The sequence below is a fragment of the Myotis daubentonii genome, chromosome 17 (assembly GCF_963259705.1).
Source record: "Myotis daubentonii chromosome 17, mMyoDau2.1, whole genome shotgun sequence".
Taxonomy (NCBI): Eukaryota; Metazoa; Chordata; class Mammalia; order Chiroptera; family Vespertilionidae; genus Myotis; species Myotis daubentonii.
In genome coordinates, this window is record NC_081856.1 from 30,556,231 (window position 1) to 30,569,801 (window position 13,571).

The following is a 13,571-nucleotide window of genomic DNA, read 5'->3' on the forward strand; positions in this document are numbered from 1 at the left end:
TCTTGCCATTTTCTTTCTTTCCTCCATAAGTTCTCTGCCTTTGATTTATGTCTCCCTTTCTGTATGCTTGTCTTGTTACTTTTTTTGCCTTACCTTCTTCTCCCCCTGTCTCTTCACCTTCTCTCTCCCTTTTTTCATCCCATCTCAATCCCATCTCTCCCCCAACCCACCTTACCCTTCTCTATCTTTTTCCTCTCTATCGGATAGGACACATACTATTTGTAATTGATTCCCATCTCTTGGCACATAACAATTGCTCAGTAAATGTTAGGTGAACTAAATTAAACTTGGTGCCACATGCTTCCCACCTTATTTTCCTCCTTCTACTGAGCCTAGTAACCCCTACTAAGGCTGCATTAAGCAAATTAACTCATAGCAATAAGACTGAAGCCAGATATGTTTTCTGAAGTAGGTGAAAGATTTAGGTAGGAGGTTACCTAGGTAGCTTAAGGTAGCCCATGATAGAAGTGGACAGACTCCCTTAGAAGCCACTTTGCCAGTACAGAGAAAAGTTTCCTGGCATCTCAGTGTTTTGAGGACTCATACTTGCCTGAGTAAATGCAGTGGCCATATTTGGATCAAGGACAGTGACGTCTGGAGAAGCTTAGTGGAGGCCACCAAAATAATTTGTTGACCTGAGATCAACTCCGAATCTTAGAATCTTGCAAGACCCCTCGTTGACATCTAGTGAGTGTACACTGCAGTGCAGGGTATTCTGTGCCAGAGAATGCTGTCCCCAGTTGAGGAGGTTTCTGGTGGTGATTGATCCTCCAGTGTGGGGCCTGCAGGAAGCAGCCAATCAGTGATTCTCTCTCATCATTGATGTTTCTATCTCTCTCTCCCTCTCCCTTCTTCTCTGAAATCAATAAAAATATATTTTTAAAAATAAATAAAATAAAACCATAGGGACTGTCAATACTTCCTCTTTCACATAAATCTATTTTATGGCAGATATATGTATATTATAAAACAGTTTTTCATTACTTTTCATGATTTTGTACATATAATGAAAAAAATCAACTAAAAAAAAAAAAAAAAACGTTAACAAAGGCAACAACATTCTTCTGTTTTCCTGTGCAGTTGGGGGGTATAAGGTGGGAGTGGGTCATGAAAACTGTATACAATTGTTTCACAAGTGGTGATGACCCCATTGTCCAGGTTCTCCCATTGCCTATTCTCTAGAAGGAAGTCCAAGAGGGAAATAAAAATATATGAAAACATTTCCAGATTTTATTTCGTCCTTCATGAAACTTCCATAGTAGAGTGTACAGGTGTGGGTATGTGTCACACAGAAACTATCTTTAAAATCCTTCTTCCCATTTATGTCACCCTCGTTATCCATCCAAAGGTGGCTGCTTCCCTTCCCCCAAATATTTCTCCCTCTGCCACTCTCTACTCTCAACCTAGAACTGTCCTTCCACCAGACTCTCCTGGCTCTCCTCTTCCTCTCACCCTCCGTCCCTCCAATCCCATCCTTCTCTTCTAAATCTCAGCCCTTTCCCCTGCAATGTTCCCATTTTGCTTCTCCTGCTGTGCTTTCCCACACCTCTTACCCTGATTCTGCCTCACAAAATGCTAGTATCAGCTTTTCTTTAGTGAGTGAAGGAGAAAAGATGTAGTAATATAATATTTTTTTCTTAATAATTATATTTATCAGTTTTTGATAGGTCTTGTCCCCGAACTGTAGTGAGATGATCAAAACATGAAGAGTAACAGGAGGTTAATGTGGTTTCCATTGATGGCTCAAATTCTGTGTCCAAAAGTAAGTCTTACGGGACTTGTAGTCTGTTTTGTTTACTCACTTAGCAAACACAGATGGGTCTTGTGCTATTTGTCCTTGGAAATGACCATGGTACCGGGCTGGTGACTCAGAGATGAAGGATGTTTTTTCCTGCCTTAAGATCTTACATCCTAAGGTTGAGAAATAAGGAGTTCAACAAATAGCATTTGAAACCCTTATTAAAAAATGCAAATGTCTTTGGAAGGCTCATAACTTAGGCCCCAGGCATCCTCAGATGCTGGGACCATGGAAAGATGCAAGAATGTCCCATGTCAAGTAAGCTCTGAAACTACGATGTAGGTACTTGACCCCACTCCTAGAGACACACGATCAATGCACATCAGTATATGAAAGGCTCTGAGAAGTCCTGCAGGAAATAATCAGACCCATCTGTTCAGTGTAGCATTTTCAAAATTCATTGAACCATCAACTATTTCCTCTCAGAGAATACTAACTAAAAATCCACAGAATAAGCACTTTGGAAATGCTATACTAAGGTAATCATTAGCTCGGCAATGTATTATCTCAACCAGGTGAGTATGAAGCCCTTCAGGAATTGAGTGGTACCAAAAAAAATGGGCTCCTAAGAAGGTAATAGAGGCTCACAAGCCAGAAAGTATGCTAAAACCAAACTTGCTCATTGCTATCAATAAAAATAATGGAGCAGTTACTACAGGTCAACCATGTGAGTCTATCATATCATAGCTCTGCTACCAGCCATGGAAGGAGGAGAGGACAACAGTAGCATGATTTTGGCCAAGGAATACCATGGGGTGGAATGGATGGACTCCAATATCCCCCTTGCAGAGCAAAATTTTAAGCCCCATTATAAAAGTTTACCGCCTTATCTGCAAATTTGCTTTCAAAGAGAAGTAAGCACACATTTAAAAATCTGGAAGCCTCACACACTGTAGTTTCCTTTCCTTAAGACTGAAGAAGACTTTTTATTTCACATGGTTTTTTGTGTTTTTCTCACAAGCATCATGGCAGATTTTCAAAGGAAATGAGAACTTGGACCACAGTGTGAACAGTCACACAAGCAAATTGGCCCACAATTGGTAACTTCACCGACACAGAAAGGTATTGATTTTTATTGGTTAAGCCAAAAATCTTTAAAAATTATTCTTGGATGCAATGGAACTAGGGGAAAAAAAGAGAAGTCATTCAAAGCATTTGAAATAAAAGAACAAGGGGTCTTAAACTTGACACTTAGGGTATTCTTCCCTGAATGAAACCCTATTCAAAAGTTAAATTAGGAGAGTTAGAAAGAGCCTGAGTTCAGAACTCTATTTTAAAGAAAGATTCAGAAATATTCCCACTAACTATCAAGGATATTTCTGAAAGTGTGCTGATGTATGTGTTACATACTTTTTCGGTGGGTTCTAGGACCTTCTCATTTTAAGAACTCCTGCCTTCAGTGATGACAACAAATTTAATTGGTGAAGAAGAGATGGTAGCAGAAGAAGCAGAGGCAGCAATGACTTACCCCTCAATTCACAGCAAAGTTCCTCTCACAGGAAGAGGGGAGCTGGTCATGATTCATTCCTCAAGTGGTTGCTGTGTGCCTCCCGTGGGACATACCATGGTAGCTCCTGGGAATACAACAAGAAATTGTGCGGACAAGGTTCACTTCTCATGGAGAATGTTGTTCAGAAGGGGAGACAAGTAAGTAAACAGATCATAGATTTGTGGCCTTCATTCTGCATTTCTGAGTTTCTCAATGCTTTCAAAAGTTTCTGAAAGACCAGCTAACTCATTTCTGGATATTGAAAAAGATATTGCTGTTGCTCAGTTTCTGTCCTAATGTGTGAAGTTGAAAATACAACTAGCACCTCTATTTGCAAAAATATTATTATTTATTGCCTTTGGTAAAAGAAGACGACAACGGAGGAGGATGAGAAAGAAAATGGACCCATTTTTTCAAGTGCTGATCCAACATCTAGCCTCCAAAATCAGTATTAATGTATTCCCTTCAAATTAGAACTTTTGATTTTCTGTGGATAATAAGATATCGGCTGTGCCTTTTTTTTTGGTGCCATTTCTGTTAAAATTTTGAACACCTTCTCTTTGCTCAGTTGTTGTTCAATGCAGCTGAGGTTGAGGGTAAGATGTCTGTTAGTAGGAAACCAAGTACACATTCTGTGTCTTTCATATGGTATCATTTCAAGCTTGTCAATTTTTTAATGTTTCTATGAATGCTTTTATTTATTCATAACCCATTTATTTCCACAAAGTAGTTGAGACAATTCACAAGAAAATATACCATAAAATAGAAAGCCATAAATATACTAAAATCAGTATCAGAGAAATTGTAGAGCAATTAGAAGATCAAGACAAGGATATAGGTTGTAGCCTCTATACTTTGGCTGTCATTATTAAAGAGGAGCCATAAATTTCATGTCAACCTTGGAGGCAGTCAAAGTGATCTGCCACAGGATTTACAGCATCCATAAAAATAAACATGGATGTCTACTGGAGAAGAATACTAAAATCATGTGAGTTTTTTCACATAAATCAGAAGTTGTGCTAACTGTGCTCAGGGCTATGCCTCCATCCCGTGGAGGATGAATGAGTTCAGTCTTCTCTGATGATGAGGGTAAAGAAGTTACAGAAGTATCACTTTGGAGGAAGTCGAGTTTTCCTCCTCACTTAAGTCTGAGCAAAATTTCTTAATGCTTCTTTCTAGGTGGGCCCCTGAGAGAGCAGTCGACAATGTCCCCATGGCAGGTGCAATCAAGTTTTGCAAGTAGCTGCTTTGCATGATGTCCCTCAAGCGCAGCAAAGGGCACGGCAACTGTGTGCAACCGAGTGGAAGAAATGCTGCGGAGCCCAAAGACATGTGGTCCTAGTTTATGAGCTCATCAAATCGTATGGTTACCAAAAGGATTGAGAACGAGGAATAAGCAAGATAATGTGCTCATGGGGGGAGCCCCTTAGCCACCAAACTCATAATAGCAATCATGATTGGAGTGTTGGCAATGTAGCAAGCACTTTAATACAGTTTTGTTTTAACCCTTATCATAACTCTCAAGGTAGTATTATTGATCAGGACTCCTTCAGTTGCAAGTGACAAAAGCCCTCCTCAAACTACTGAGAGAGAGAGAGAGAGAGAGAGAGAGAGAGAGAGAGAGAGAGAGAGAGAGATTGGAAGATGCATAGAAAAGCCCATGGCTAGATAGAACTGTGGCTCTCTCTATCCACTTTCCACTCAGTATCTACTTTCATCTATGGGTGGAGAAGGTGACATCACACAGATCCTCTCTTACATCATCAAGCCAAAAGTAGACTCCAATTAGCCATTGTTGGATCACTTGCCCATCCCGTGGCCCAGTCAGTGTGTCCAGAGGATGTGGCCCTCTAACTGGCTGGCCTGTGGAAGGGAAAGTGAGTCCCTGGATTGACAGCCCAGCAAGAATCTCCTGGAATTAGAGGAGGAGGGGAAGCATTGCCCTGGCGGAATGGGTGCAGGGCAGACAAAAATATCAGACAGTCCCTGCAGTATCCCATTTTACAGATGAGAAAATGGGGGACAAAAATAGCAAATACAGAGCCAAGATGTGATTGTAAGTCTTGCATTAGTCCTCCTTGCTTAGGTTATACTGTGGTAATCAGAAATAAAACCTGAAATGTCAATGGGTACTATACTAAAACATTAATTCCTACTTACCTGCCACACCTGACTCCCACAGAACTCAGGGATCCAGGTTGACAGCAAAGGTTCTAGCATGTGAAAACTTTGAGTTCTGGGCCCGTGAAACAGAGAAAGAGAGAAGCCTGGACCCTCACACTTGTGTATGCGACAGTGTCGTTACACCAGATGGGAGCATGTAGCCGGGGTGAGTAGCTGCCACTGAAATTATGTATTTATTTGTTTTATTGATTATCACATCTTCTTCTCCCAGTGGAATGTAAGCTCCTGAGAACAGAGCTTTTTATCAGTCTAGTAAACCACTTTATCACAAGCACCTAGACCAGAATAGCTCTCAATTAACAGTTCTTGAATGAATGAATGAATGAATGACCATTCAGATATCCTTACCCATGCCAATTCCTAGCCTCCTTATAAATGAGTCAGGGAAAGGTGCTTTGAATACTTCCCATCTGCCAACAACCAACAGGCCCCTCAAATGACCAACAAATCAGCAACTCTGATCGGAGTGTTCACACTCACCCCTGCCTAGCTACAAAAACAGAGCGATGTCAGTCTCAATGGAGACACGTACAGGTCCACCCAAAACAAAGATGACTGTGAGGCCCCTTTTCACTTTATGAAAGCACTTCGGTGAATCTTGGCTCAATGAATCCTCCGTTCAGTCCTACAAGACAGGTAAAATTATTAGTCTATTGACAGAGCAGCACCAAAGAACAGAGAGATTCACATGACTTGCCCAAGGTCTAACTGGCAGAACCAGGATTTGAACCCTGCTTTTCTGACGCAGAATAATTTTCCCTTTCCACTGTACATTCAAAATATTACAATTACTAGCAGACAGTATTTAATTATATATATTATATATATACATATATGTACATATATATACACATATATACACACACACTATTTGGGATATACAGAGTGGTCAAAAACACATCTTGAAGTAGTTTATCACCTTAAAAAAAGATTATTTGTCTAAAATATAGAGCCTTGTGATATACAATGACAAATACTTATTTTGTCACTGAGATGAAGGTTCTAGACATACAGGTTTTGAGCTAAGCCTCTGGGCCCTTTAAGGCAAGTGCTTCTGTTCCTTAATCCACCAGCTTGCCCTCCTGCACTTTCAACTCCATAAAGACAGAGCTTTAATGTCACACCCTGACAATACTAGTGTCTTGTAAGCTACACAGAACCCCGCCTCACAATCAATACTTGGTCGGAAAGCAAAAACAGAAAAGAGAATTCAGGCATCACAGGAATAGTATTGTTGACTCAGGAAGTTGCTCTCTTAGCCATGAGTCAACACTGCACCATTTGGCCAACAGAAAAAGAGGGCTGATTGAAAAGCATCCTTCCTGTCTTATGAGAGGAATCAAAAGGCTGATTCCTAGAAGCAGCACTTAATAAAAATCCAATAGTACCTTCTAGTTAGACCAGCATCCCTTTTGATCAAGGTTCAACTCAGGTAATTACATTCCCATCCAAATTTCCAGTGGTCTCCAATATGCTCAAATAGGCTTCCATACACTGACTGCTACAAAACACAGTGTCAAGCTAAAGCAATACAATGTTCAAATATATATTTTAGAAACCTACCCTAAAGAAACTGCTTATAAAGTCTACATTCAAGATCTGTTTGCTGGGCTAGGCCCTTTTTAAATTTGGTTGTCTTTTCATTGAGCTGTAAGAGTTGTTTATATATCTTGAATTCAAGTGCCTTATCAGATATACGATCTGCAAATATTTTCTCTCATTCTGCCTTCTCATTTACTTGATAGTATCATTTGCAGCACAAAAGTTTTAAATTTTGGTGTGATCTATATTTTCTTTTGTCACTTGTATTTTCATTGTTGAGTCAGAAAAACTCACTGTTCCTACTGTGGGGGTTTTTTTTTTCCACACTACTCACAACACTTCTGAAACAAGATGTGTAGGGTGTGTTGTTGTTGTTGTTGTTTTCACACCAAGTAATTATCTGATACCAGCTGGGTGTCCTACAATTCAACTCAATTCTGACACTGTCTACCTGAGGATAGTGTCAGATCCCACTGGCCAAGGGGTCAGTCCCATGAAGTCCAGGTTGTTACCTGTTCATCTGACCAACTGGCTATACATTAGAGGTTCCCACAATCTCCTTCTTGGGTTCAGTTCATTTTCTAGAGCAGCTCATGGAGCTCAGAGAAATATTTACTTATGTTTTCTGGCTTATTATAAACGGGTATGATAAATGATACAGATGAACAGCCAGATAAAGAGATACAGAGGGCAAGGTCCGGAAGGTGCCTGAGCCCAGGAACTCTGTCCTCCTGGAGTTTGATGTGTCAGCTCCTGGTATGTGGATGTGTTCTCCAACCTGGAAGTTCTTCAAAGCCCATACTTGGGGGATATTCTTTTGGAGGCTTCATCACATAGGCATGATTAATCATTCACTCAATTCCCAGTCAAGTCCCTCCTACCTAGACAGTAGGGGGTGAGACCGAAACTTCAAGTTTCTAATCATGGCTAGCTCTTTCTGCTGACCAGCCCCATCCAGGGCCCACCAAGCATTGCCTTATTAGAACAAAAGACGCTCCTATCACCCAAGAAATTCCACAGGATTTAGGATCTGTATCAGAAACCAGGATCAAACAGTAGAACAAAAGATGCTCCTAGTGTTTTTATCACTCAGGAAATGACAAGAGTTTCAGGAGCTCCGTGCCAGGAAACAGAGGCTGATGTAGATTGTGGGGGCTGGGAAATGTCTCCATTCCCTCTTGGTTCTTCTGGCTGGTAGAATTATCAAAGGGATATAAGGCAGATTAACAGGAGAAAATCAGGTTTTAATATGTGCACCTGGGGAATTCATGTACACATGAAAATTCCAAAGATAGCAGGGCAAAATGAGATATATATGACATTCCAGACCTGGGATGGGGAGGTGGGGGTTTAGGACTGCAAAGTGAAGTAAGGCAGATTACAAGGGGATGAGAAAGAGTTAATGTTCAGGTAAAAAAAAAAAAAAAAGTTTGCTGGGTCATCTTGAAACAATGGGACACAGGGAGGGTCTTGATCAAATGGGCTTTGCTGGGTTCCTCCCTGTCTACCATACCTACTTCAGCTTAACCTGTAGTTATCTCTGATGATACCTCCCTCCCTAGAGCAGTTCCTTTACCTTAAATTCTTTTAGGCAGTAAGGGAAGGCCAGAGTTTCTTCTTGAGTCTTCTGAGCCTTGATTGTTTTCAGCTCAAAATAATCTGCATGTCAAAGTGGCACATCTTGGGGACACTTGTCCTGAACACCCACTGTGTGTGTGTGTGTGTGTGTGTGTGTGTGTATTTTCATTCTATATTCAGGGTGAGCCAAAAGTAGGTTTACAGTTGTGAGTACAGGAAACCGAGTTTATTCTTGTATTTTATTCATTAATTATTGTATTATTTTCCATATGAACTGAAGTATGGTAGCAATCATCTCAGGTAGAAGCTATAGTTTAACTTTAACCCTGCTGTTTGGTTTCTATACTTATTTGTTTGCTAAAATAATAGAAAAGTTATTTTGATTTTCTGAGTTATATAAATTATCCCATTCAATTAAATACCCTATGGATTGTAATGTGAATATCCCAAGGGTTGTGGTCATACTGCTCTTAGAAAGCACATTTTCCTTTACCTGGGAAGGACAGCACAATTATCCCAAGGTCAGAGGGCTCCAGACCCAAAACTATAATTTAGATAACATGCTGCTTCTGCTTCTGTAAACTGCTTTTTTGCAAACCAGGTTCCTCATTCCAAACCTTGGGATGTAATCAATACCTTTGTGATCTTTGCCTATATAAATCTGGTGTTGCAGCCATCTTATCACTATGAGATCTGAGAGAGCAAAATGCCCCCTCCTAGTCCTGGATTTGCAATAAATGTGACTCTTCTGACTTCTTTTTTTTTTTTTTTTTTAATTAAATCTTTATTGTTCATATTATTACATTTGTTCCTTTTTTTTCCCCCCCATAACTCCCCTCCTCCCAGTTCCCGCCCTACCCTCCGCCCTCACTCCCCACCCACTGTCCTCATCCATAGGTGCACGATTTTTGTCCAGTCTCTTCCCACATCTCCCACACCCCTTTCCCCCCCAAGAATAGTCAGTCCATTCCCTTTCTATGTCCCTGATTCTATTATAATCAACAGTTTATTCTGTTCATCAGATTATTTATTCACTTGATTCTTAGATTCACTTGTTGATAGATGCATATTTGTTGTTCATAATTTGTATCTTTACCTTTTTCTTCCTCTTCCTCTTCTTAAAGGATACCTTTCAGCATTTCATATAATCCTGGTTTGGTGGTGATGAACTCCTTTAGCTTTTCCTTATCTGTGAAGCTCTTTATCTGACCTTCAATTCTGAATGATAGCTTTGCTGGATAAAGTAATCTTGGTTGTAGGTTCTTGGTATTCATCACTTTGAATATTTCTTGCCACTCCCTTCTGGCCTGCAAAGTTTCTGTTGAGAAATCAGCTGACAGTCGTATGGGTATTCCCTTGTAGGTAACTGAGTTTCTTTCTCTTGCTGTTTTTAAGATTCTCTCTTTATCTTTTGCTCTTGGCATTTTAATTATGATGTGTCTTGGTGTGGTCCTCTTTGGATTCCTTTTGTTTGGGGTTCTCCACGCTTCTTGGACCTGTAAGTCCATTTCTTTCACCAGGTGGGGGAAGTTTTCTGTCATTATTTCTTCAAATAGGTTTTCAATATCTTGCTCTCTCTCATCTTCTGGCACCCCTATAATTCTGATGTTGGTACGCTTGAAGCTGTCCCAGAGGCTCCTTACACTATCCTCGCATTTTTGGATTCTTTTTTCATTTTGCTTTTCCGGTTGGATGTTTTTTGCTTCCTCGCATTTCAAATCATTGACTTGATTCTTGCGCTCCTCTGGTCTGCTGTCGGGCGTCTGTATAATATTCGTTATTTCAGTCCGTGTGTGCTTAATTTCTAGTTGGTTCCCCAATATAAGATCGAGGGTCTTATTAGTTTTCGTGTAGAGCTCATTAAGTTTATCGGCAGCTTCTAAACAGTTCTTGAGAGACCTTAAAAGTGTGGTTCTGAACTCTATTTCTTCCATTGACAATTTTGTCCTGTTTCTTTGTCTCCGCATTTTGTTATGCTTCCTTGGTGCACCCCCTAGTGGTCTTTGTTCGCAGTCTTATAGATAAATCTTGATTGCTGTAGCTAATTCCAGGGAGGGTTTGACCTCCAGGCCAAGTGGCTATGAGATTCAGCTGTGTCAGTGGTGAGAGAACTTCTGTCCTCTAGGGAGGTGCTAATCTAGCCTTTGCCTGAGGCTATCCGGCAAATGCCTCTGTGCAGGGCTTGGGCGGGGCGGGTCGAACAGGATCAACAGTGTGGGCCGGAGAGAGCAGTTATGGCGGCTCTCAGTCCTGTCCCAAGGGGCTCTGCCTCTCTGAGTCCCAGCACCCGCTGCAAAGCTCGGAGAGAAAGCTGCACTCGCTCTGACCGAAGCCAGACAGTCCCGCTTCTTCCGCCTGAGTCTGGGTCCCTAAAGACTCGCCCGGATCTGGAGCTCAGAGTCTGCGACTCCCTCCCGATTGAAAACAACAACCGTGCCCTCCGCCGCCAGCCCGCTCCGCGCACTCCGCACCTCAGAATTTGACTTCAGCACTGCGCCTCCTCTGAGTGTCCGTATGCGTTTCTCTTTCCTCCTAGTTGTAGGACTTCCACTCAGCCAGCGCCCCTGTGGTTCTGGGTGATGTCCCTTCCGTTTTTTCATTTCACTTTTGAAGTAGTTGTTCAAAGCAGCAAACTCCGGCGTTAACCTATGCCGCCATCTTGGTTCTCGAGCCTCTTCTGACTTCTTGAGGCATCCTTGCAGAACAACTGTAAACCTATCTTTGCCCCACCCTGTGTTTGTTCTATTATTTATAGCTGTCTTAAACAAGAAAGTGTTGGCCATGGCCATGAAGATTTACTCCTATATTATCTTTAAATTTATTTTTTTTTTAAATTAAATTTGTTGTTTTTTTTTTAATTTTTTTTTTTTTTTTTTTTTATTTATTTCAGAGAGAGGAAGGGAAAGGGAAAGAGATAGAAACATCAATAATGAGAGAGAATTATCGACTGGCTGCTTCCTGCACACCCCCCACCAGGGATAGGGCCCAAAACCCAGGCATGTGCCCTGACCAGGAATTGAACCTAGACTTCCTGGTTCATAGGTTGATGCTCAACCACTGAGCCACACTGGCCAGGCTTTATTTTTTAGTTATACTTGACATACAATATTATATTAGTTTCAGGTGTACAACATAGTGACTAGACACTTACAAACCTTATGAAGTGATCACCACAACAAGTCTAGTACCCACCATGCATAGTTCTTAGAATATTTTTTACTATATTCCCTACATTTAGTCTGTGACCCATTCTGATTTCATTTGTGTGTGGTGTGAGGTAGGAGCCCAACTTCATTGTCTCTCATGTGGATATTTAGTTATCTCAAGACCGTTTGTTTAAAAGATACTTTCTCCATTGAACTGTCTTGGCCTCTTTGTCAAAACCAATCAACTAGAAATATAAGGATTGGGCTTATTTTTACAGTAGCATGCCTTACATGCACCTCTAAAAGTTACAGTTATTTAAATTGACCTGTTTTATTGTTTGGGAAATATTTGATGTGTTCCTAGAAAATTTGCGAAGTATACATAGACCCATAGTATATGACATCTTAAAGATGCCTTTATGCTCCTTCCATAACTTACAAGGAATAGTAGTTTTCAAATCAAAATATTCAACTAATATATATGCAGTAATTATAAGAATAATAGTAGCTAGCATATATTGAGCCTGGAGCTGTGCTGAGCTCTGTAAGTATGTAATCCTTACAAGAATTCAAAGAGTTCATTGTACAGTTGTTCCCCAGATGAGGAACTGAGGCTTAGAGGGGTTAAGAAACTTGCCTCACACAGCTGGTGACTCACCTGTGCATTTCAAAATCTCAGATGAACTGACCACCCTTTGTAGGGTTATAACTCTGAGGTATTGCCTAATAGCAGATATGAAAGTCTACATTTTCTATCAAGGTCCGAGAGCATAGCCCAAAGCAGCCCACTGCAAACCCGAAACTTCCTTAGAGCCCCCATGTTCAATCTTTAAAATCATGCAAAATTTCCATCTCCATAATATATGTGCTTATTTAAAATACAGCTGGCTCCTGGAGGTAACCCATTAGAAGTAGGGGATTCCTTTGTTGTCCTCCTCATCCTTTCTTTTTAAATTACAATTTACATGTTCCAGACACTGTACATATTCCTTCTTCTAAAACCCTCTAGCACTATTCTTAGCCTCCCTCAGAGAGCTCTTGGGGTCGGGATTCTGCTGGTAACATTGATGAGCTGACTGATGGGCTCCACATGCTTCTGAGGCATGGCTGTAAAGCAATTTCCTTTAAGTAAATCTTATTTTCATACTGACTTACATTATGCAGTGGAGATGTATTCCCATAGGAACAAAGAAACGTAGCCCCAACATGTAATTTTGAAACAATTGCTCTGCAGGGAAGCTTTTCAAAATCACATATTTAAAAAGAAAGTGCATCATTTTTGATAAAACAATAATAAAGCCAAACTAAGTCACAGGGAGAACAAACAGTGTGCTAAAGCTTCAAATGCTGAGCCAGGATTGGCACTTCCTTGTGGAGTAGCATGCAGGAAAGGAAATTGGTCTACCATGTTCCCTGGGCTGTATCATCAGTCTATTACTGGTTTTAAGAGAAAAAAATGGGGAGCCAGGTGAAAAGGCAAAAGTATTAAGCAAAGAAAAAAAAACCCTCATAGACACAACAGTATGGTGATTGCCAGAGGGAAAGAGGGGTGGGAGGAGTTAGGAGAGGGTAAAGGGGGGACAAATGGTGATGGAAGGACACTTGATGTTGGGTATTGAACACACAGTACAATATACAGGTGATGTATTATATAATTGTATACCTGAAACCTATATATTTCTATTAACCAATGTCATCCCAATAAATTCAATAAAACTTCTTTAAAAAATGGGGGGAAAATGTGTTAAAATGCTTGCTATTTAAAAATGTGTTAATTAGCCGAAACCGGTTTGGCTCAGTGGATAGAGCGTCGGCCTGCGGACTGGAAGGTCCC